The sequence below is a fragment of the Pseudophryne corroboree genome, chromosome 2 (genome assembly GCF_028390025.1).
Source record: "Pseudophryne corroboree isolate aPseCor3 chromosome 2, aPseCor3.hap2, whole genome shotgun sequence".
Classification (NCBI taxonomy): Eukaryota; Metazoa; Chordata; class Amphibia; order Anura; family Myobatrachidae; genus Pseudophryne; species Pseudophryne corroboree.
The window spans coordinates 165779637-165806170 of record NC_086445.1 but is presented as its reverse complement, the minus strand read 5'-3'; the positions used below and the strand labels follow the sequence as shown (position 1 = coordinate 165806170).

The 26534-nt window shown below is 44.6% G+C and overlaps 1 long non-coding RNA gene across 1 annotated transcript; it reads right to left on the bottom strand.

Annotated features, from left to right (window-relative positions):
• Positions 1–11466: 11466 nt before the first annotated feature.
• On the bottom strand, positions 11467–15728 carry LOC135005775 (uncharacterized). The gene is made up of 2 exons (XR_010206305.1): positions 15392–15728; positions 11467–11664 (listed from the first exon to the last, which is right to left on the bottom strand). It is a non-coding gene; the product is annotated as an uncharacterized LOC135005775 (long non-coding RNA).
• Positions 15729–26534: the final 10806 nt, after the last annotated feature.

Below are 26534 nucleotides of genomic sequence, written 5' to 3'. Positions count from 1 at the left end.
TTTTTTTATCTTCCTCACTAGTCCGTATGACCAGGGGCAGCCAGTGTGATGTTCCTTGAAGTTCCATCAGTGGGTACAATAGGGTATTAGTTCCGTGAACCAACACAATCTCGGCAATGAAAGCTCTAGATTTAAAGTGGGTATAATTAAAAAGACAAAACTAGGTCTTCTCACCTTAGGATTCAGTGGGTGACACATCAAACAGGGGCCCCAGTTTAACAAGCACACATAGTGAGAAAATAAGAAATGTATTGGTATACTGTTACCAGTTGAAACAGATTGGTACAATAAAATATTTCTGATGCATAGTACAAAGATATTCACTAACCAATAAATAAATATAACATTGTCAAGTAACTTATAAAAATAGCAATATATAAGCTTTAAACAATTTATTAAAATTATATATAACTAAAACATTTTTGTTTAAATACTATTACTGTAGCAATTTCTGGATCAAACACACTTGCAATCAAACATTTTCATGTGTAGATTTGGCCAGTTGTAAATGTGTAAATTGCCAGATCTGATTTCTAAATTGGCTGCATAGATGGATAAAATGCATGCAATGATTATGTGCAAAATAGCAATGCTAGTTCAGCAGGCATTACGTAGATGAATAATAGGTAGAGGTTGAATCCAAAATGATTCAAAAGGCATGTGTTAATAGATGCAAACAGTCATTTGGAACACAAGAAATCCCTGTGTCTTTTTTTTAAATCAGCACGTTTGCTTTAATTGCCATGTTTAGTCATGGGGGGAAATGTAATAGGGTGTGCGAATCAGAAAGTGGGAGATTTTGGTAAAATTCTCCTGTTTTTTTAAAGTGGCAATCATTTGCATGGCAAAACCGTGTTGATTTTGCCATGTAAATGATTGCCACTTTAAAAAAACTGAAGAATTTTACCAAAATCTCTGACTTTCTGTTACTCACACCCTATTACATTTCCCCCATGGTGTCCTTTCCTAGTTAGTTTGATGAAATCCTCAGATAGATCACATTATTGTAGAGCACCTAAAACTTGAGCACAGAGATGCAGTATTGCAGAAACCAAGACTTTGACGCGTTTCTGCATCCACAGACATACACTCTTCAGAAAGTAGTGAAATAAATTGATCTGTCTTGATGAAAATAAATGAGGGATAACTACAGTTACTTCACTTTTTGTACAGCTCCCTTAGATACTGTAGGCAGTGTTTTTATGTGGCACAAGAACTGATATTCTGTTTCTAAATCTCTGTGGAGTGACTGGCCTCTCTATCCCTATACAGTATGTCATTATCCTCTTAAAATTCAGACTCACATTAGTATTGGCAGTATTGGAGTTTTGCGCTTACACTGCAGTTAGGTTCTGTCAACATTGCTCAAAAAGTTAGTATCACCAAGGTACGAGACACAAAATTGTATCACTTATAACCTACCTCCCAGGTCAGTTTGTCTCAATGGAGCCTGGATTAGTTGGCCTCAATGGTCTGGGGTCTCTAGCTTATTTCCCAGCTCATGACTCATATTTTTAAACACTTGGGTCACAAAATGCTCTCATATAGCCCTGTATGGATGATAGTAACATAGTAACCAAGGTTGAAAAAAGACAATTGTCCATCGAGTTGTGGTCTCCTGTGCAGTCTTATTATAGGACTAGTTATTTTTATGTTAGGACTAGTTATATTAACTATAATGCGTGCCTACGCACCTTAACCCTGAATATCTTTATCCAATAGGAATTTATCTAACCCATTCTTAAAGGTGTTCACTGAGTCCACCATTACTACTCTCTCAGGCAGGGAATTCCAAACACGTATTGTCTTTACTGTGAAAAAAAACTTTTCGCCTCAATGTGCGGAAACTCCTCTCCTCTAACCTAAGCGAGTGACCACGTGTCCTCTGTGCTGATCTTATAGAAAACAGGTCCCTCCCAAGCTCTGTGTATTGACCCCATATATATTTGTAGATGGTCGATCATGTCCCCTCTTAGTCTCCTCTTTTCCAATGTAAACATGCCTAGCCTTGCAAGCCTTTCCTCGTATTCCAGCGTCTCCATGCCCTTGATTAGTTTGGTCGCCCGCCTCTGAACCTTTTCTAGCTCCAGGATATCCTTTTTGTAATGTGGTGCCCAAAATTGCACACAGTATTCAAGATGTGGACTCACTAGTGATTTATATAATGGGAGTATAATACTCTCGTTCCTAGCATCAATTCCCTGTTTTATGCATGTTAATATCTTATTAGCCTTCTTTGCTGCACTACTAGTTTGGGTACTGCTGCTTAATTTGTTCTCTATGTGAACCCCTAAGTCTTTTTCCAGTACAGAATCCCCTAATATTACCCCATTTAGTATATAGGTGTTATTTTTGGTCTTGCCCCCACAGTGCATTACCTTACACTTGTCTGTGTTGAATCTTATTCTCCATATTTCTGCCCATGCTTCCAGTTTAGTTAAGTCGTTCTGAAGAGACTCTGCATCCCCCTCCATATTTATAACCTTACACAATTTGGTATCGCCCGCGAAAAATGACACCATGCTCTCTAGACCTACCGTTAGGTCGTTGATGAAAATGTTGAACAAAAGAAGGCCCGAGTACAGACCCTTGTGGCACACCACTTAGTACTTTACTCAAATTTGAAAATGATCCATTGACCACAACGCGCTGCTCCCTATTATCTAGCCAATTACTGACCCAAGTGCATATTGTGCTCCCTAGCCCTATTTCTTGTAGCTTATAGATAAGACGCATGTGTGGTACAGTGTCGAAAGCTTTGGCAAAGTCTAAAAAGATTACATCCACCTCCTTACCCTGATCAAGGTTCACACTTACTGTTTCATAAAAGCCAAGTAAGTTGCTCTGACATTATCTGTCCTTCACAAATCCATGTTGGTTCCTTTTAATGACCTTATTTGCTTCAAGGAACTTTTGAATACTGTTCCTTAGAATACCTTCCAATACTTTGCCCACTATAGATGTAAGACTAATTGGTCTATAATTACCTGGTTCAGCTTTGCTCTCCTTTTTGAATATCTGCACTACCTCCGCTATACACCAGTCTTTGGGAACCATACCCGATTTAACCGAATCCATGAAGATCAAAAATAGAGGTCTTGCTAGTTCAGCGTGCAGCTCCATAAGAACCCTTGGGTGAATTCCATCAGGACCAGGTGACTTATTAATCTTTAACTTTTTTAATCGGTCACAGACTACCTCCTCGCATAAATAAGCATTTAGCAGTAGGACATTATCTTTGTTGAGATTTTGTGTTAGACCCAGCATTTGGTCCTCTCTGGTAAATACTGTTGAAAAAAACTTGTTTAGTTTGTTTGCTATGTCATTATAATTTTTAATTAAGACTTCCCTCTTGTCCTTTAAAGGGCCTATACTCTCCTTCTTTAGTCTCTTGCTGTTGATGTACTTAAAAAAAATTGGGATTCACTTTGCTTTCCTTTTTTGGGATTCGCTTTGCTTTCCTTAGATGGATAACAATTTACAAGGTAGCATGGCACTAGCTTGCACACACCAAAGGAGTATTATACGCCAAACCAGGGCCGGATCTAGGGGGGGGGGGCGAAGGGGGCGACCGCCCCCCCTAACACAGTCATAGCCACGCCCACTTTTTGAGCAGAAGAGAGCTCGTCGGGGAGAGCCTGAGGCAGAACGATGTGCTGCAGCTTATACCACAGCAGCATAGAGAAGCCAGGAAAGCAAGGGTTACAGAGCATTTGCCCCTCACTTGCTGGTGTGTGGGTACTAGGGCTCATAAATACAATTACCCCATAGCACAGTCACATGTACATAGGACAATCACAAAGCACTATCTCAGTCTCACTCAAAAAGTTCAGTCAGAATTGAGAGGAGGAGGAGTTAGGATTGCAGATGGGAGGAGTTGGGACTGTAGAGGGAGGAGTCAAGATTAAACAGTAAATCGCCCCCCCCTAAAGAAAAGTCTAGATCCGTCCCTGCTCCAAACCACCTATTTTACAACCTTTCTAATCTTTTGTATTGGTCTCTATGCTTATATATTACTTTATCCAATTTATTAGCAAGAGATTAATGGCTTTGAAACATATTTGGATAATGATTGAGCAGATTCAGACATACAAAAGTTTTTCTGCTTTCTTGCTTGAAAGAATGTATCATACTGTAGCTCTGTGTAACTATTTCCTTATTTTGGACTGATTATTGTCTAACTTCTATATCGTTCATCCCTAAATACTATAAATTTTTATTGATATGAGAATTAAAAAAAATTGCTAAAACTTTAGCAATATTGTGTTTTTTAAAAGAAAATAAAGTGATAATACACTTCGGGGTTTGGTAAAGATGCCAGCTGTTGGTATCCCACCAGTCAGAATCCCAACACCAGAATCCTGACATCCATCAGAATGTCAATGCTACAATCCCAACTGTGCCAGGAGACCGATGTCAGAATCCCAACAGCTGGCATCCCGGCTTAGGTTTACGCTGCAGTTAGGAGGGGTTACGGTTAGGCATCACCAGGGGGAAGTTAGGTTTAGGCACTAAAGGGGGAGGGTTAGGCAGTGGAGAAGGAGGGGTTAGGGTTAGGCACCACTGGGGGGAGTATAGAGTTAGGCAATAAGGGCGGAGGTTAGGGTTAGGCTGCAGGACGGAAGGGTTAGGGCATAGGGGGTAACATACTTACCTCACCTCTGTTGGGATTTCAAAAATTGGTATCCCAGCATCGGTATTGTGGCACCAGCATCCCGTCCGGTGGTCAAACATACTGAACCCTACACTTCATTTATCTGCTAACCGTCAATTTGAAATGAGTTTTGCTTTCATATTCAGCTACAATGCATATTTAGCAATAATCTTAATGCAGATACAGCGTTGTCTATTGAACCGAATACTACCAAATGATACATAGTGAAAGTATTATATATTACTTACATTTAGGAGTCTGCTAAAGTCTCCAGTGTTGCCACATATTAATAGCTAGTGAAGGTTATTCCATCCTCCATGACCTGCTGAGGGACAGTTTGTAATTTAGTTCACACAAGTAAGCAGGTTTTGAATCAGCACCCATCTGACACTGCCAGAGCTGCACCAAGGGCATTGTGTCCATTGCAGTTAACCAGGTTACAAAGCAGAGGGGGCACAATGACTGCACTATATTTTTCTTAGAGCCCTTTCTTCAGGATGCCTTCAGCTGGTTACTTAATTATGAGGTTCCTCTTTGCACTGACAACATTGTACTTGAAACTGCGTCAGTGGTGCTGATAGGAAGATGGTGAGAGAAACAAGAAGGAGTTTGAGGTGTGAGTTGACAGAAACAAGTGAGGCAACACCCATCCTGAAGTATGCAGGCATGATCCTGGACACAGCACTACTGTGCATGTGGATACTACTCAAGAACACATTTCTATGCATCACCTACTTAAATTATATCTCTAACGTCCTAGTTGATGCTGGGGACTCCGTAAGGACCATGGGGAATAGACGGGCTCCGCAGGAGACAGGGAACTTTAAGAAAGAATTTGGATTCTGGTGTGTTCTGGCTCCTCCTCTGTGCCCGGACGAGCTGGGTGCTGTTTAGTGAGCTCTCCTGAGCTTGCTATAAGAAAGTATTTTGTAAGGTTTTTTATTTTCAGGGAGATCTGCTGGCAACAGACTCCCTGCATCGTGGGACTGAGGGGAGAGAAGCAGCCCTACTCTCTGAAGCTAGGTCCTGCTTCTTAGGCTACTGGACACCATTAGCTCCAGTGGGATCGTACACAGGATCTCACCCTTTGTCGTCCGATCCCGGAGCCGTGCCGCCGTCCCCCTCGCAGAGCCGGAAGACAGAAGCCGGGTGAAAGAAGCAAGAAGACTTCAAAATCGGCAGCAGAAGACTCCAGTCTTCACTGAGGTAGCGCACAGCACTGCAGCTGTGCGCCATTGCTCCCACACTACACCCACATACTCCGGTCACTGTAGGGTGCAGGGCGCAGGGGGGGGGGGTGCGCCCTGGGCAGCAATTAGGACCTCTTAGCAAAAGTGGACCATATATACAGTTGGGCACTGTATATATGTATGAGCCCCCGCCATAATATTACACAGAAATGCGGGACAGAAGCCCGCCGCTGAGGGGGCGGGGCTTCTTCCTCAGCACTCACCAGCGACATTTTTTCTCCACAGCTCCGCTTAGAGGAAGCTCCCCAGGCTCTCCCCTGTAGATTCACGGTAGAAGAGGGTAAAAAGAGAGGGGAGCACATAAATTAGGCGCAAAAACATTATATACAGCAGCTACTGGGTTAACACTAAGTTACTGTGTGATTACTGGGACATATAGCGCTGGGGTGTGTGCTGGCATACTCTCTCTCTGTCTCTCCAAAGGGCCTTGTGGGGGAACTGTCTTCAAAAAAGAGCATCCCCTGTGTGTGTGGTGTGTCGGTACGCTTGTGTCGACATGTTTGACGAGGAAGGCTATGTGGAAGCAGAGCGGGAGCAAATGAATGTGGTGTCTCCGCCGACGGCGCCGACACCTGATTGGATGGATATGTGGAAGGTTTTAAATGATAATGTTAATTCCTTGCATAAAAGGTTGGATAAAGCTGAAGCCTTAGGACAGTCGGGGTCTCAGCCCATGCCTGATCCTATGTCGCAGAGGCCGTCAGGGTCTCAGAAGCGCCCACTATCCCAAATTGTTGACACAGATACCGACATGGATTCTGACTCCAGTGTCGATTACGATGATGCAAAGTTACAGCCTAAATTGGCTAAAGCCATCCGTTATATGATTATCGCAATGAAGGAGGTGTTGCACATCACAGAGGAAACCCCAGTCCCTGACAAGAGGGTTCATATGTATGGGGAAAAAAGGCAGGAGGTGACCTTTCCCCCTTCACATGAGCTAAATGAGTTATGTGAAAAGGCTTGGGAATCTCCAGATAAAAAACTGCAGATTTCCAAACGGATGCTTATGGCGTATCCTTTCCCGCCAACGGACAGGTTACGCTGGGAATCCTCCCCTAGGGTGGACAAAGCTTTAACACGCTTATCCAAGAGGGTAGCCCTGCTGTCACAGGATACGGCTACCCTCAAAGATGCTGCGGATAGAAAGCAAGAGGGTATCCTGAAGTCCATTTATACACATTCAGGTACCTTACTAAGGCCGGCAATTGCGTCGGCCTGGGTGTGTAGTGCTGTGGCAGCATGGACGGATACCTTATCTGAGGAACTGGATACCTTAGACAAGGATACTATATTAATGACCCTGGGGCATATAAAAGACGCTGTCCTATATATGAGAGATGCTCAAAGAGACATTAGCCTACTGGGCTCTAGAATAAATGCTATGTCGATTTCTGCCAGAAGGGTCCTGTGGATTCGGCAATGGACAGGCGATGCCGACTCAAAAAGGCACATGGAGGTTTTACCTTACAAGGGTGAGGAATTGTTTGGGGAGGGTCTCTCGGACCTGGTCTCCACAGCTACTACTGGAAAGTCAAATTTTTTGCCATATGTTCCCTCACAACCTAAGAAAGCACCGTATTACCAAATGCAGTCCTTTCGTTTACAAAATGGCAAGAAAGTCCAAGGTGCGTCCTTTCTTGCCAGAGGCAGGGGCAGAGGAAAGAAGCTGCACAACACAGCTAGTTCCCAGGAACAGAAGTCCTCCCCGGCTTCCACTAAATCCACCGCATGACGCTGGGGCTCCACAGGCGGAGCTAGGCACGGTGGGGGCGTGTCTCCGAAATTTCAGCCACAAGTGGATTCACTCCCAGGTCGATCCCTGGGCAATAGAGATTGTGTCTCAGGGATACAAGCTGGAATTCGAAGAGATACCCCCTCACCAATACCTCAAATCGGCCCTGCCAGCTTCCCCCTTAGAGAGGGAAATAGTGTTAGCTGCAATTCACAAATTGTATCTTCAGCAGGTGGTGGTCAAGGTTCCCCTTCTTCAACAAGGAAAGGGTTATTATTCGACCATGTTTGTGGTACCGAAACCGGACGGTTCGGTCAGACCCATATTGAATTTAAAATCCCTGAACATATACCTGAAAAGGTTCAAGTTCAAGATGGAATCGCTCAGAGCGGTCATCGCAAGCCTGGAAGGGGGGGATTTTATGGTGTCTCTGGACATAAAGGATGCGTACCTTCATGTCCCCATTTATCCACCTCATCAGGCGTACCTCAGATTTGTGGTACAGGATTGTCATTACCAATTCCAGACATTGCCGTTTGGTCTCTCCACGGCACCGAGAATATTTACGGAGGTAATGGCGGAAATGATGGTGCTCCTGCGAAAGCAAGGGGTCACAATTATTCCATACTTGGACGATCTCCTCATAAAGGGGAGGTCCAGAGACCAGTTGCTGATCAGCGTAGCACGCTCCCAGGAAGTGTTACAACAACACGGCTGGATTCTAAATATTCCAAAGTCGCAGTTGATTCCTACGACTCGTCTGCCCTTCCTGGGCATGATTCTAGACACAGACCAGAAGACGGTTTATCTCCCGATGGAGAAGGCTCAGGAGCACATGACACTGGTCAGAGACCTATTAAAACCAAAACAGGTGTCGGTGCATCACTGCACGCGAGTCCTGGGAAAGATGGTGGCATCATACGAGGCCATTCACTTCGGCAGGTTCCATGCGAGGACCTTTCAATGGGACTTACTGGACAAGTGGTCCGGATCACATCTTCAGATGTATCGGCTGATCACCCTATCCCCCAGGGCCAGGGTGTCTCTCCTGTGGTGGCTGCAGAGTGCTCACCTTCTAGAGGGCCGCAGATTCGGCATTCAGGACTGGGTCCTGGTGACCAAGGATGCAAGCCTCCGAGGGTGGGGGGCAGTCACACAGGGAAGAATTTTCCAAGGTCTGTGGTCAAGTCAGGAGACTTGCCTTCACATCAAGATCCTGGAATTAAGGGCCATATACAACGCCCTACGTCAAGCGGAGACCCTGCTTCACGACCAATCGGTTCTGATTCAGTCAGACAACATCACCGCAGTGGCTCATGTAAACCGCCAAGGCGGCACAAGGAGCAGGGTGGCGATGGCGGAAGCCACCAAAATTCTTCGCTGGGCAGAGAATCACGTAAAAGCACTGTCAGCAGTGTTCATTCCGGGAGTGGACAACTGGGAAGCAGACTTCCTCAGCAGGCACGACCTCTACCCGGGAGAGTGGGGACTTCATCAAGAAGTCTTCACGCAGATTGCAAGTCGGTGGGAACTGCCACAGGTGGACATGATGGCATCCCGCCTCAACAAAAAGCTACAGAGGTATTGCACCAGGTCAAGAGACCCTCAGGCGATAGCTGTAGACGCACTAGTGACACCGTGGGTGTTCCAGTCGGTTTATGTATTTCCTCCTCTTCCTCTCATACCAAAGGTGCTGAGAATCATAAGAAGAAGAGGAGTGAGAACAATACTCATTGTTCCGGATTGGCCAAGAAGGACTTGGTACCCAGATCTGCAAGAAATGCTCACAGAGGACCCATGGCCTCTGCCTCTAAGACAGGACTTGTTGCAACAGGGGCCCTGTCTGTTCCAAGACTTACCGCGGCTGCGTTTGACGGCATGGCGGTTGAACGCCAGATCCTAGCAGAAAAAGGCATTCCAGATGAGGTTATTCCTACGCTGATAAAGGCTAGGAAGGACGTGACGGCTAAACATTATCACCGTATATGGCGAAAATATGTTGCTTGGTGTGAGGCCAGGAATGCCCCCACGGAGGAATTCCAGCTGGGCCGTTTCCTTCACTTCCTACAGTCGGGAGTGACTTTGGGCCTAAAATTGGGTTCCATTAAGGTCCAGATTTCGGCCATGTCTATTTTCTTTCAAAAAGAACTGGCTTCTCTGCCTGAAGTTCAGACGTTTGTAAAGGGAGTGCAACATATTCAGCCCCCTTTTGTGCCTCCAGTGGCACCTTGGGATCTTAACGTGGTGTTGAGTTTCCTGAAGTCACACTGGTTTGAGCCACTTAAAACCGTGGAGTTAAAATATCTCACGTGGAAGGTGGTCATGCTATTAGCCTTGGCTTCGGCTAGGCGTGTGTCAGAATTAGCGCTTTGTCACATAAAAGCCCCTATCTGGTCCTCTTTCTGCCAAAAGTGGTGTCATCTTTTCATATGAACCAACCTATTGTGGTGCCTGTGGCTACTCGTGACTTGGAGGATTCCGAGTTACTAGATGTGGTCAGGGCTTTGAAGGTTTATGTAGCCAGAACGGCTAGAGTCAGGAAAACTGAGTCCCTGTTTATCTTGTATGCATCCAACAAGCTGGGTGTGTGACACCCTAAAGTAGGTTTCACTGAAGTCAACTCTGGTTTAATGTGTTACTTTATCTTTTCTGGTGTTCCTTACCTGGACCTAGTGTCTGTAGCTTCTAACAGGCATAAGTTTCACCAGCAACTCACAATATAGTTCAGGGTATATTGCACACAGACATTAATTGCACAATTTCTCTATATGAATTTTTATTCTACTGAAACACTGCTATAAGTTTTTCTCAGCTGTAGAAATTTGAGATTATCTCATATACTGGCAATTTAGATTAACCTCAATGTCTATGCTAGTCACATACCATTTTCATGCAAAGAACAATAAAGCACAAGAAACAATATCCACATTTGACAATCCTTACACACTAATATAAAGTTTTAAGCAATCACTTGAAGATACTCTTATAATTGGGGCCCCGTAAAAACCTTTAGTTTTGTAGCTAGCTACATTGAGTATAGTGCACCTTTCTAGGAAAGTTATATCCTGAGAATAGTTAATACAAGTCTTGGATGAAGGTAGCAATGGATGGATTACAACAAATGAAGTGTAGCTGGTTCTGTCCAACCAGGCAGTTTTGTAACTTCTAATATGATGCAGCACGCTATTTTTAGGCAACTGTGAGTCTATTTTGCTAGTCTGGATGTAATATTAACTGATTGTACTGTAAGTGCTATTTTCTTAAAGGAGGCTCTCTGCGATATCCACATGACTGTGTCAGGCAATAAGTAGGTTTACAACTGTGCCACTTGATCCTGTCTCATCCTTAAACGCAATATAGGCAGCTAAGGTGTCTCTGTCCCTGTTATGAGCAGTCTCTTTATCTCTGCAAGGGCTTGCGATGAGTAGTTGGTGAAACAGGGCTACTGACTTGTACTCCAAAAAGGTTACTGTACTCAATTGTTACATGTACACTGTCTGACTGAGAGCAGTACATCAGCTGCAGGCCCCTGTGATATTGAGTCCTGAATCCTTTAAGCTGTCTGTGTAACTAAGACAGTATTGTTCCTTACTGCACTACAAAGTTCTGGCTGTGTGCTGAGAAAACTGCAGCACGTGACTGTCTGCTTCTGCGCAGAGGTGCTTACTGCTATTTGATGGCTCTTATCAGTCTCATAAAGGGTGTTATTACTATAGAAACTGGCTAATTTACTGTATAAAACTGTGATCTCTAGTATACCAGGGTATTTCAGCAGGGAGTTTGTGACAGTCAATTAGATCATTCAGCAATTACTGAGACTGCTACTATAGAGTGTGAGAATGTATAATCTACATACAATGGGGCTCCTGGATCTCACTAGAAGTGGCTATTTTGCCTCAGGGCTGACGTAGTCTGCTCACCACTCCATAGACACTCTCTTTGTCAGCTGCTGGACTCTGATTTATTGAAGATCAGGTAAGGAGTCTCCTTTGGTCACCATGTACACCACCAAATCAGCTCAGCACCTTCTGCTCCTAGGTCCTGTTCCACTCTGCTCATCCTCCTAAGATGGCCGCCGCCCAACTGCCAACAGACTCGGCACACGGCTGTTAACTGTCCAAGCGCATGACAGCTATAGCATAGAAAATGTTCTTAACCCTTTCCTTGCTGAAGTCTCAAAGCATTTAGCCAGGCTGTATTTTGTAGAGGGGGAAAAAGGGCGCAGAAATAAGTTAAATGTCCGTGGCAACTCTGTTGGGGTGTCACATATCAGCCCACTAGAATTATGCGTGTCCTCACGCATATCAGCAAACAACCTTGCAGCTGTGAAATTCAAATACATCTTTACATTACACTATATTTAACAAATAACATTAGAAGACGTTCTGTTTTAACTTTCAAGACTTCACTTTAAGTTTTACAAATTTACCATAAACATTAACACTGTCAGTTTGCCATATAGCAACAGTAACATTAAACACTTCTAACACTTACTTTTCCCAAAACTATTGTATAAACTGATATGTTTGTTATATAATCACTTTTACATTTTCTTTTGCCAGTATCTAATGGGAAGAAATCCCTTTGGGCCTCTTTCCTGATCTTCTTGATGACTGTTGCAAAATTGAGACAAACTCTTCACCGCTTATTGTGGTGTATTCACAGTCTTTGCAATGCCACTCTGGGAAAAGCCATGTTACAGCCTCTTTTGTTTTATTAGAGGGTTTTGCAGGAATATGAGGTTCAGACATTGACATAACGGAATTTGGTGCAATGGGTTTAGAGGAAACTTCCAAGGCTTCTGCTGCAGCCATGTAGATCACTTTCTCTGTGACTTCTTCCTGGTCGGCTACACCTGAATCTGCCTGATCAAGGCAGGCCGCACTGGAACCGATGTCCTTGACTCTGGCCTCACCTGAACATGCTGGATCTGGAGGAAGCTGTGGTCGGATTATGTCTTGCAGGCTCTGCTGCACAGTGTCAACTCTCTCCTCCGCCATTTCCTCATACAGTGGGTAGCAACATGTCCCATCATGCTGTGGTTGATATGCACTTTCTGCCACATTCTCAACTTCTTTGCTCTCCTCTCCACCTTCACTGTATTGGCAGCTTTGCTGATAATCACATGGAGCACCTCTGTGACAATAATGCTTGCGATTTGCTGCATATCTACTGCCTTGCACTGGAGCACCACCAGGACCAGTTACATTAGCTGCCTGCGGACCTTTTTCTCCATTCACAACATCAAACTCAACCGTTTCTCCTCTCTCCAGACTTTGGAAATAATTCCGGTGGTTGTTCTCCTTTATGTCAGTATAATGTACAAACACATCTTTTTTGGTGTCAAGACAATTTATAAAGCCATAACCAAACCACACGTTAAACCAAACGACTTTCCCCATAACTTTCCTTGCACTGACTACAGGCTCTGGGTCTGTAGCTGGTGTTGTGATCACTTCAGTTTGATTCTGGTCTACAACATGAAGGTCCACATCTCTGGGCTGTCTTTCATCGATGCTCCAGTTTGTCTCTCCTCTGCACTTTTCATGTTGCTGCATGAAATACTGCAATTGCTGTATCATTTCATTTATCCCATGGGTCAGCTCAGCGACTTGCACTCCTATAGTACTTAATAGATCGGTCCTTGGCACCTGATCACCCTGTGCAACAACTTCTTTAGGTGAGTGCAGATCCAATTTCAGATTTGTGATCTCTGGAGGGTATTTTTCTTCTTGGATTCCCAACATCTCAGGGCAGGACATTTCTTGCATCTGTAACGTCCCTACCACTTTAATGGCAGCTTCTTTGAAGACCAAAAATGAGCTATTTGATAACTGTAGCTGAAGGAGGCGTAAATGCGACTTCACTATCTCACCATGGGATCCCTCTATAAATTGATTAATCAATATTTCATCTGTTGGCCGAATTTCTGTTGGATCTATGGCCTGTAATGCTCGAAGTGCCTCCTGAAGACTAAGTGCAAAGTCACGCAGTGTTTCTCTTGGCCGCTGCTTTCTCGTGTAAAAAGCCACCTTAAGTTCAGATAACGGTCTTGTTTCAAATGTGGCAGCTAGTCGGTTTAAGATGAGGCCTACGGTTTCTCTTTTTTCCTCTGGCCATGAAGTCACCTCTCTCAGGGCTGTGCCTTTTAGCTGCCCCATAAGAATCTCCACTTGCTGTTGTTTGCTCAATTGGTATAAACGGAACAATGACTTCATTTTGTTCCTAAATTCAGTCCATGTGTTCCCTTCAGAACCTCGAACATCTCCGCTATATGATAGAAGCCATGGAGCCCCAAAGTAATACGGCAAGATGATAGGATTTATGCTGGCCATGGTTGGGTGAGTATTTGACAAATCCCCCGCTGCTTGATCATCAGAAGACATGTTCGTATCCTGTTCGTACGACGCCAAAATGTGACACCCTAAAGTAGGTTTCACTGAAGTCAACTCTGGTTTAATGTGTTACTTTATCTTTTCTGGTGTTCCTTACCTGGACCTAGTGTCTGTAGCTTCTAACAGGCATAAGTTTCACCAGCAACTCACAATATAGTTCAGGGTATATTGCACACAGACATTAATTGCACAATTTCTCTATATGAATTTTTATTCTACTGAAACACTGCTATAAGTTTTTCTCAGCTGTAGAAATTTGAGATTATCTCATATACTGGCAATTTAGATTAACCTCAATGTCTATGCTAGTCACATACCATTTTCATGCAAAGAACAATAAAGCACAAGAAACAATATCCACATTTGACAATCCTTACACACTAATATAAAGTTTTAAGCAATCACTTGAAGATACTCTTATAATTGGGGCCCCGTAAAAACCTTTAGTTTTGTAGCTAGCTACATTGAGTATAGTGCACCTTTCTAGGAAAGTTATATCCTGAGAATAGTTAATACAAGTCTTGGATGAAGGTAGCAATGGATGGATTACAACAAATGAAGTGTAGCTGGTTCTGTCCAACCAGGCAGTTTTGTAACTTCTAATATGATGCAGCACGCTATTTTTAGGCAACTGTGAGTCTATTTTGCTAGTCTGGATGTAATATTAACTGATTGTACTGTAAGTGCTATTTTCTTAAAGGAGGCTCTCTGCGATATCCACATGACTGTGTCAGGCAATAAGTAGGTTTACAACTGTGCCACTTGATCCTGTCTCATCCTTAAACGCAATATAGGCAGCTAAGGTGTCTCTGTCCCTGTTATGAGCAGTCTCTTTATCTCTGCAAGGGCTTGCGATGAGTAGTTGGTGAAACAGGGCTACTGACTTGTACTCCAAAAAGGTTACTGTACTCAATTGTTACATGTACACTGTCTGACTGAGAGCAGTACATCAGCTGCAGGCCCCTGTGATATTGAGTCCTGAATCCTTTAAGCTGTCTGTGTAACTAAGACAGTATTGTTCCTTACTGCACTACAAAGTTCTGGCTGTGTGCTGAGAAAACTGCAGCACGTGACTGTCTGCTTCTGCGCAGAGGTGCTTACTGCTATTTGATGGCTCTTATCAGTCTCATAAAGGGTGTTATTACTATAGAAACTGGCTAATTTACTGTATAAAACTGTGATCTCTAGTATACCAGGGTATTTCAGCAGGGAGTTTGTGACAGTCAATTAGATCATTCAGCAATTACTGAGACTGCTACTATAGAGTGTGAGAATGTATAATCTACATACAATGGGGCTCCTGGATCTCACTAGAAGTGGCTATTTTGCCTCAGGGCTGACGTAGTCTGCTCACCACTCCATAGACACTCTCTTTGTCAGCTGCTGGACTCTGATTTATTGAAGATCAGGTAAGGAGTCTCCTTTGGTCACCATGTACACCACCAAATCAGCTCAGCACCTTCTGCTCCTAGGTCCTGTTCCACTCTGCTCATCCTCCTAAGATGGCCGCCGCCCAACTGCCAACAGACTCGGCACACGGCTGTTAACTGTCCAAGCGCATGACAGCTATAGCATAGAAAATGTTCTTAACCCTTTCCTTGCTGAAGTCTCAAAGCATTTAGCCAGGCTGTATTTTGTAGAGGGGGAAAAAGGGCGCAGAAATAAGTTAAATGTCCGTGGCAACTCTGTTGGGGTGTCACAGGTGCTCCTGCTTCAAAGCAAACTATTGCTCGCTGGATCTGTAACATGATTCAGCAGGCTCATTCTGCGGCTGGATTGCCGTTGCCAAAATCAGTAAAAGCCCACTCCACAAGGAAGGTGGGCTCTTCTTGGGCGGCTGCCCGAGGGGTCTCGGCATTACAGCTTTGTCGAGCAGCTACTTGGTCAGGTTCGAACACTTTTGCAAAGTTCTACAAGTTTGATACCCTGTCTGAGGAGGACCTTGTGTTTGCTCATTCGGTGCTGCAGAGTCATCCGCACTCTCCCGCCCGTTTGGGAGCTTTGGTATAATCCCCATGGTCCTTACGGAGTCCCCAGCATCCACTAGGACGTTAGAGAAAATAAGATTTTATTTACCGGTAAATCTATTTCTCGTAGTCCGTAGTGGATGCTGGGCGCCCGTCCCAAGTGCGAACTTCTTCTGCAATACTTGTATTTAGTTATTGCCTAAATAAGGGTTATGCTATAGTTGCATCAGGGTTGATCTGATGCTCTGTTGTTGTTCATACTGTTAACTGGGTAAGTTATCACAAGTTATACGGTGTGATTGGTGTGGCTGGTATGAGTCTTGCCCTGGATTCCAAAATCCTTTCCTAGTACTGTCAGCTCTTCCGGACACAGTTTCTCTAACTGAGGTCAGGAGGAGGGACATAGAGGGAGGAGCCAGAACACACCAAAATCCAAATTCTTTCTTAAAGTGCCCTGTCTCCTGCGGAGCCCGTCTATTCCCCATGGGCCTTACGGAGTCCCCAGCATCCACTACGGACTACGAGAAATAGATTTACCGGTAAGTAAAATCTTATTTTTATTCTGGTTGACATGGTTCAACATGTCGACATGTTCACAACGTCGCCATCTGAAATGTCACCATGTGAAATGTTGACGTTCTCAGAATGTATGTGGTTAGGTTTAGGTGCCACCGGGGGCCTGTCCCTGGCTCACAAAGGGGACTCCCCTGAGTGGCTGGCCATGGAGGAGTGGGTTTTGGCCAGCCACGAACAGGTCTACCTCCCAGCTGACATTGACCTGTGGCTGAAGCTTTGGGGAGAGGCAGAAGCTGGTCAGAAGAAGTAGATCCTGGCCTTGATGTCTGCAACCATAGTATGCAGTTCAGGTCCAGCACAAGTGCAAGGTACTGGCCAATAGTACTTTGTGACTAAGCCTACAGATGCATTTTAATCTAAATTGGACCCATTGTGTCTGTCCACCCATATCCCGTATAGATTGTAAACTCATTTGATCAGGGCCCTCTCCCTTTTCAATCACCAACTTTCTAACTATGCTCTGCTTGGGCCTTATATTACAGGTATGTGCCAAATACTTTCCCTGTACATTAGATTACAGCTTTGCTTGAATTGTGAGACTTATTAGAAGGACAAATACTTTCCTTAACATGCAGAAAATCTAGAAGGACTTGCATTTCTCTACACTATAAAGGGAGCTTGCTGTGGAAAGCATACTGTACGTATCTAAACAGCACACAAAAGTGCCCCAAAAATCGGGGCCACTCCAAAACCCCAGAAAGATTCTGATTTGATCAATGTTTAATATCACAAACACGTCCACTTTGGCTGTGGATCCTTCATTTCACTGGAAGCATCTCTTTCATTGCACTGGTTTTTCATGAGGTGAAATGAGAATATTGGACCTGAGTCAGATCCGGATGGATCTGTGGCACATGAGGCAAAGTACCAATGTGTATGAGTCCTGCATTGTTGGATGCATTATGGCTCCAGACGTCAGTAGATTGACAGTCTGCAGCCGTTTGGAGGCAGGAGGGGATAGAGGCATGTTGCTGGGGCCGGTATGTGAAACTTAATAGATTACTCAGCCAGCCGATGGTGTCGCAGGTGATCTGATGCTCCATCCTAGGGTGCAGCACTGGACCACAAATGCATGCAGTAGTCATCTACTTATATCAGACACCTCTTGCTGCATTACCATATTGGAGCATCGCTGCTACTTCCAAGTAAGTAACAGCGATGTTCTTTCTAACCACATCTTAATCAGGCCCCTTGTGTCAGAAGATATCCTCATAGGGGTATCAATGACAAGGATCTCACTATGCCTTCCAATCCCAACATTTCTGTCAGTGCTTCAGCCACGCAGCAATCATTCCAGGAAGAAACAATCCTACATTTCTTCCTGAAATCAATGGGGTGTGGTGACTGATACAGTACGGTGCATGTTTAATTATTGTAATGTCCTCTAAGTGGTGGAGAAACTCTGGCACTTTGTGGCCATTGCACATTTTACCTCACATAGAGTTGTGCAGGAAAATACACATTGGGCCTAATTCAGACCTGACGACTGCAGCGGCAGCGATCATAGCCTGATGCCTTTTCTGAAGTGCGCACACACAGCAGCCGCACTGCACATGTGCACCCAGTGAGATGCAAAAGCTAACTGCTGCGTTCGCCTCTGTCTGACTGACAGGCAGAGGCGATTTCGGGGCGGGAGGGGGCATGCCAATGGCATTAGAACGCGGTTGGAGGGGCTCAGTCCGGACAACACAGGCATGTCCAGACCGTTGCGGGTCAGACGACCCAGAATGCAGCGGGTAGCTGACAGTCAGCACAGCTGGGCTGCGCTGGTAGGGAGCTACTTGGTGGGTGCAAAAGCATCACTACCATGCAATGCTTTCGCACCTGTGCGGGGTGGGGTAGGGCCTGACATGCGGGGCGGACTAGCCCTGTGCTGCTGGGCGTCCCCCCGCATGTCAGAGAAACTGATCGTAGATGTGCTAAATTTAGCTCATCTACGATCAGGTCTGAATCACCCCCATTGTTGGGGTACCACAATTTGTAGTGAAATGTGCAGCCACTTATCACTAGACATTGCCAAAAGATGAGTTGCCCCACACAGTGAAAAGATTATGTTGATGGATGGTAGATTATTTACTCATCCTCTTAATCGTCTACTCCTCTGATTTTGTCAGTCACGGCACTTATTCCTGCTGTGGTGACAAGGGTGACTGTGGGGCTTTGTGTCGCAAAAGGGGGCAGATCTAGATCAACTGCTATGTTCTCTCATTATAAAATTAGCACTTTTCCTTTTTTGTTTTCTTTAAATGAATTAAGCTAAAATCAGCCTTTCCTCCTAATGCAAAACTTATGTGAATCTGAAAGGTAATGAGAAAAACAACTGAAACAAACTGTTGATGATGCTTAAAAATGAATTTGTTGAAGTGCATTTAATTACACCCTTGATGGCTTTTGTCCTGCCAACTATACTGTAGCTTACACGAGGAAGGAATTAAAGCACTAAGGTTTTTCCATAATATCGTTTTAAGAACCTAAAGCCGAAAAATGCAAATCATTAATTGAAACATACTGTCGTTTCCAGATTTCTTGCAGATAAAATCACTTTGTTGAGACTACTTGTAAATTACATTACAATTTGACTAGTTAAAGAGAAAACTGGACTGTAAATGAAATGTATTCAACCACCGGGAACTGTGAAAGGACGCTTCTGCAATAAACTGTAGGTGTTTTATTTAAGAGTCGTTTTTTCTAAGTGACTTGGTGAAAGAGCTACTTGAGATTTAAAGTGGATCTCAATGTTATGTTCATGTATACTCTATTACTCTACTGGATTTATTTTGTTTAACTACCATTATTTGTATTTAATGCTGAATTTAAATAAGCTTTACATATCACTCAACAATTCTGTCTGTTACTCCAAGGTGAGATCTATAACTTGCTAGTCAGGTCACTACTGATTTCTGTAAGATATAGCATATTTATTTATACACATTTATAAAATATTCATAGAACAGAATCAGAACACGTAGGGACTAATGTTTAAGTTAAACACAAATGTGCTTTTAGAACACACGTTTTGTGTTTTCGTAGCCCAGGGCCGTAGGGGAGGATGTGCGAGCAGTGCAGTCGCCGAGGATGCAGGGCTCTAGGGGGCAGCACTGTTACTGCTCCATAGCTCCTGCATCTGGCTATCAGGATGCCTGAACTTTCTACACTTTCTCTTGCCAGGCACTGGAGGATAGAAGGTGGAGCAATCATTTCTAAAATTTCAGATTTCAAATTGAAAAATGTGCAGTAAGGCGACAGTACTGGTGCATAAATATATTTTGAAATGCTGTCAAATTATTTTTTTTACATGTTTAGTTGTATAACTCCTCTACTAATTTCAATTTATTTTACATCATGCAATTGAACCAAGTTTTAGCTGCAGTAATATATAAATAAATACATTAATAAATGCTGTTACACAATATTTTGTAATTTGTGAAAACTGAAGAAGAGGGGTTTAGGAAACTATTTGCATCCAAAGTCAATGAGTAGAGTCACCTGGAGCATCAAGGCAGCTCTGTATAACTCGGGTAAAGCTAATTTGGTGCTTTAAACTAAATTGTTATTCCAGATAGACTGTGTAAGTATTCAGAGTTCTGAAATTGTTTAAGAACGCTCATCCCCTCTCACCCTGTTGTCCTTAGAGGGCTTGAAAAACCCTTCACTACCTCCCTCATTCCATATAGATTGTAAGCTTCATATTATCAAACTATAAATAAATATATTTTCACACCCCCTCTACGCACACAATTAGCAGCCTTACACATAACAGCCACAGTAGTGTTCCTTACACACAAATGGGGTAATTCAGAGTTGATTGCAGCAGGATTTTTGTTAGCAATTGGGCAAAACCATGTGCACTGCAGGGGAGGCAGATATAACATGTGCAGCGAGAGTTAGATTTGCGTGTGGTGAGTTCAATCTGCAATCTAAATTGCAGTGTAAAAATAAAGCAGCCAGTATTTACCCTGCACAGAAATAAAATAACCCACCCAAATCTAACTCTTTCTGCACATGTTATATCTGCCTCCCCTGCAGTGCACATGGTTTTGCCCAATTGCTATCAAAAATCCTGCTGCGATCAACTTGGAATTACCCCCAATGTCTCCAGTATAGTGTCAGATACACAAAGCTAGATACACATAATGTGCAGTGCCAGATAGACATGATACGCCACCCAGCAGTGCCAGCTACACATGACATGCCCCACAGCAGTGCCAGCTACACATGATAGTGTTCACTTTTTAGGGCAGGGTGCTAATCACAGGGAGGGCACATTTTTAAGTTAGGAGGGCAAAATGATGTACATACTGTAATGATTGGAGCTCCCCTACCTACATGCCAAAGTATGGACAGTGCGCGGCGAAGGTGCGCATCAAAAATTTAGGGGCGTTGCTTCATGGGCAAGGAGCGTGGCCACATAATAGTGGCAATTCACATTACACCACACAGTAGTGCAGCTAATACACATTGCACCAGGTAGAACCTCCTATACACACTGCGCCAGGCAGAGCACGTTAGACACTTTGCGCCAGGCAGAGCACGTTAGACACTTTGCACAGGCAGAGCACTGAGACACATTGCACCAGGCAGAGCACTGAAACACATTGCACCAGGCAGAGCACTGAGACACATTGCACCAGGTAGAGCACTGAGACACATTGCACCAGGTAGAGCACTGAGACACATTGCACCAGGTAAAGTACTGAGACACATTGCACCAGGTAGAACACTGAGACACATTTCCTAGCCACAGACTAGCGGGAACACATTGCCTAGCCACAGACTAGCGGGGACACTACATGATATGCTCCCCAGCCGTGCCAGCTACACATGACATAACCCCCCAGCAGTGCCAGATACATAAATGGCCACACAGTGCCAGATATAGTAACATAGTAACATAGTATCTAAGGTTGAAAAAAGACAATTGTCCATCGAGTTCAACCTATTTTTGGTCTCCTATGCACGATTATTTTATATAAAATTTTGACTGACGTTGATGACTGCCGTTACATTTTACCCCTCTTTTTTATAATAACCATAGTGCGTGACTATGCCCCGTAACCCTGGATATCATTATCCATTAGGAATTTATCTAACCCATTCTTAAAGGTGTTGACTGAGTCGGCCATTACAACTCCCTCAGGCAGGGAATTCCAAACACGTATCGTCCTTACCGTAAAAAAGCCTTTACGCCGTATTGTGCGGAATCTCCTCTCCTCTAACCTGAGCGAGTGTCCACGAGTTCTCTGTATTGATCTAACCAAAAACAGGTCCTGCGCAAGATCTGTATATTGTCCCCTTATATATTTGTAAATGTTGATCATGTCCCCTCTTAATCTCCTCTTTTCTAGTGTAAACAGGCCTAGTCTTGCAAGCCTTTCCTCGTATTCCAGCGTCTCCATACCCTTAATTAGTTTGATCGCCCGCCTCTGAACCTTTTCTAGCTCCAGGATATTCTTTTTGTAGTAAGGTGCCCTGAATTGTACACAGTATTCAAGGTGTGGCTTCACAAGTGATTTATATGACGGGAGTATAATACTCTCGTCCCTAGCATCAATTCCTCGTTTTATGCATGCTAATATCTTATTAGCCTTCTTTGCTGCAGTCCTACTTTGGGTACTACTGCTTAGTTTGCTATCTATGAGGACACCTAAGTCCTTTTCCAGTACAGAATCCCGTAATTTTACCCCATTTAGTAGGTAGGTGTTATTTTTGTTCTTGTTACCACAGTGCATTACCTTACACTTGTCTGTATTGAAGCGCATTCTCCATTTCGCTGCCCAAGCTTCTAATTTAGCTAAGTCGTTCTGAAGCGACTCAGCATCCCCCTCCGCATTTAGAACTTTACACAATTTGGTATCATCTGCAAAAATTGACACCATGCTCTCTAGACCTTCTGTTAGGTCGTTAATGAAAATATTGAACAATAGCGGTCCTAATACTGTGCCTTGCGGCACACCACTTAGCACTTCAGTCCAATTTGAAAAAGATCCATTAACCACAACGCGCTGCTCCCTAGTATCTAACCAGTTTTTGACTCAAGTGCATATTGTGCTTCCTAGCCCAGTTTCTTGTAGCTTGTAGATAAGTCTCATGTGTGGTACAGTGTCGAATGCTTTGGCAAAATCTAAAAAGATTACATCCACCTCCTTACCCTGATCTAGGTTTGCACTTACTGTTTCATAAAAGCCAAGTAAGTTGGTTTGACAGGATCTGTCCTTCATAAACCCATGTTGATTCCTTTTAATGACCTTATTGACTTCAAGGAACTTCTGAATACTATCTCTTAGAATACCTTCCAATACTTTCCCCACTATAGATGTAAGATTAACTGGTCTATAATTACCTGGTTCACCTTTACTTCCCTTTTTGAATATAGGCACTACTTCCGCTATACGCCAGTCTTTGGGAACCATACCTGATATTACTGAATCCTTAAAGATCAAAAATAGCGGTTTTGCAAGTTCAGAGTGAAGCTCCATTAGAACCCTTGGGTGAATACCATCGGGACCTGGAGACTTATTAATCTTTAAATGTTTTAATCGGTCACAGACTACTTCCTTGCTTAAATAAGTACCTATCAGTGGGATATTCTCATTATTGAGATTATGTGTTAGTCCCTGAATTGGGTCCTCTCTGGTAAATACTGTTGAAAAAAAGTCATTTAGTGTGTCCGCTATGTCATTATCATTTTTGCTAAAGAGTCCCAACTTGTCTTTTAAAGGGCCTATACTCTCCTTCTTTAATCTCTTGCTATTAATGTATTTAAAGATTTTTTTGGGATTCGCTTTGTTTTCCTTTGCTACTAGTTTTTCAGTTTCAACTTTAGCCGCTCTTATTTCCTTTTTGCATATTTTGTTACATTCCTTATAGTGCTGAAATGACACTGCTTCACCGTCAGATTTGTATTTTTTAAATGCTCGCCTTTTCTTGCCCATAAGTTCCAGATACATAAATGCCCCTACAGTGCCAGACACATAAATGCCCCCACAGTCCAGATATGTCCCCACAGTGCCAGATACATAAATGCCCCCACAGTGCCAGATACATAAATGCCCACAGTGCCAGATACATAAATGCCCCCAGTGCCAGATATGCCCCCACAGTGCCAGATACATAAATGCCCCCACAGTGCCAGATATGCCCCCACAGTGCCAGATACATAAATACCCCCACAGTGCCAGATATGCCCCCACAGTGCCAGATACATAAATGCCCCCACAGTGCCAGAGACATAAATACCCCCACAGTGCCAGATACATAAATGCCCCCACAGTGCAGATATACCTCCACAGTGCCAGATACATAAATGCCCCCACAGTGCAGATATGCCCCCACAGTGTCAGAAACATAAATGCCCCCACAGTGCAGATATAATTGCCCCCACAGTGCAAATATGACCCCACAGTGCCAGATATGACCCCACAGTGCCCTGCCCAATACATAAATGCCCCCACACAGTGTCCGATCCATAAATGCCCACACAATACCTGCGGTGCTGGGAGGGGGAGTGCTGCTGAGGGCGCGCAAAATTATAACAAATAAAGGCTTGAAATATCTCACTTTGCATGTAATGAGTCTATATAATATATTAGTTTCACCTTTTAAGTTGAATTACTGAAATAAATTATTTGCACGATATTCTTATTTGTTTATGTACTTATTTAATGTATTTATTAACATTTACTAATATGTCTATTTTAATCAATTATTAGAACCAGAGTGCTATAGATTAAAAGCCTCATTCCGGGTGTAATAAAACAGGTAATTAATTAACCAATGTCCTTAAGGGGATATATTGAAGCTAGGGTATCCTCTGACAACTCCTCTGAAGAAATGGTGATGTTTGTGGGTGGAGAAACCGTAAAGTGACCAAAAAAGCAGGTGGAAAATAAGAACCGGAAGGCGGGATCACCAAAACCATAAGTTACGGAATACGAGTTCAGTGGCGTTCCTGGCTCTCCACAGCAGTGTGCTGAATGCCAACCCAGCACTCTGCAAGCAGAGGTCCTACTCCCAAGTTCCCGAATGCAAAGCACTGATGTGCATACAAAATGGCCACCAGGGCCGGACTAGCCATAAGAATCACCGGGGAGATCCCTGGGAGACCGACACTTCTGCGGGGCCGGCCTCTTGCTGAGTGTCTTTTTTTTTGTGTGTGATTTTGTGGAGGGTTTTTGCTGCCGATAACCGGCAGAGCCACCTAGTGGCCACTGGCAGCACAACCTCTGCTTAGCCTCAGGCTACACAGGAAGCGTAATGTGTGATTTAACTTCCTGCCTGAGGCTGAGTGATTGCTGCTGGAGACAGGCGCAGAGCTGCCAAAGAACTGAATATGGGCTACACCAAAGAGGTACAATGGAAGCTGGATTAAGGTAACACAGCCCAGTGTAACAAACACTTCTCCCCTACCAAGCCATTTGTTTGTGTGTTGCACCCTGCCCCTTCTCCTGTACCCAGCCCTCTGTGCCAGCCCCTTCTGATGTACCAAGTCCCTCTCCTGTACCCACCCCCCTCTCTTGTACTCAGCCCCTATACCCAGTCCCTCTCCTGTACCCAGCCATGTGTGTCAGCCCATGCTGTTGTACCCAGTCCCTCTCCTGTACCCAGCACTGTTTGTGTGCCAGCCCCTTCTCCTGAACTCAGCCCTGTGTGTCAGCCCCCGCACCCAGCCCTGTATGTGTGCCAGCCCCCTATCCTGTACTCAGCCCTGTGTGTCAGGCCCTGTACCCAGCCCCTGCTGCTGTACCCAGCCCCTGCTGCTGTACCCAGCCTCTGCTACTGTACCCAGCCCCTCTCCTGTACCCATCCCCCTCTCTTGTACCCAGCCCTGTGTGTCAGCCCCTGTACCCAGCCCCTGCTGCTGTACCCAGTCCCTCTCCTATATCCAGCCCTGTGTGTATGCCAGCCCCTGCTGCTGTAACCAGCCCTGTTTGTATGCCAGCCCCTGCTACTGTACTCGCACCCTCTTCTGTACCCAGCCCCAGTGTCGGAACTTGTGCCAGTGCAGCCGGTGCATTGCACCAGGGCCCGGCGCTATCAAGGGGCCCAAAGTCTGTGGCATTGTACTGAGTCAGACTGACTCATTACAAGCCGCTTGCTGCTGTGTGCTGCCACTGGAGCAAGGACTCGGAGGAGCACAGACGCAGCAATGGAAGCAGGGGAGGAGGAGGAGGAGGAGGAGGAGGAGGAGGGAAGTGGACTCAGGAACTGTAGTGGCGCATTGTAATTGGTAGTGGCTCCGCTGTGCTCACTGACAGCCCCTCCTCACAGGCGCGTGATCCCCCCTCCCTCCCTCGTGCGCTGCCCAGCTTCTCTGCATGCCTGGTGCTGGGTTCCCGAGGCCGCAACCGGTGATGTCTCCATTAGTTCCCACTCCCGGGAGCTATGCATCACCCACCACAGAGAGTCGGGTACACCGGATACCTTCTGACCCCTGGACATGCAGCCGCCGCCCAGACTGAGAAGCAGAAGGAGGAGATGAGGCTCCGCAATGGCACTTTCCTGACGCTGCTCACCTTCTGCCTCTGCATCTTCCTCTCCCTGTCACGGCGTTCTCCGTGCAGAAAGGTGAGCCCCCGCTGCCGGTCCCGCCGTGTACTCCTCGCCCGCAGTAAGGTTATTGTGCGGGTACCCTAATGCCATGCTCCCTGTGTGTGTTATTGGCATATCTGGCCACCTGTGCCCCCTGATATGGCAGGGTCAGGGGCATCCCCAGGATAAGGCTTGCTCTCTGGCTTGATAGGCAACATTGCTTGGCATACCTAGGTTGTAGTGTTGGCAGCCCCTGGCATGTGTGGCAAGAGTATCTTTCTATCTACCTACCTACTGTACCTACCTATTGTATATCTATCTCTGTCTGTCTGTCTATCTATCTATCTATCTATCTACCTACCTGTCTACCTGTCTGTCAGATATAGATATATAATATATATTTGTTATTATTAAACATTATAGGCCATC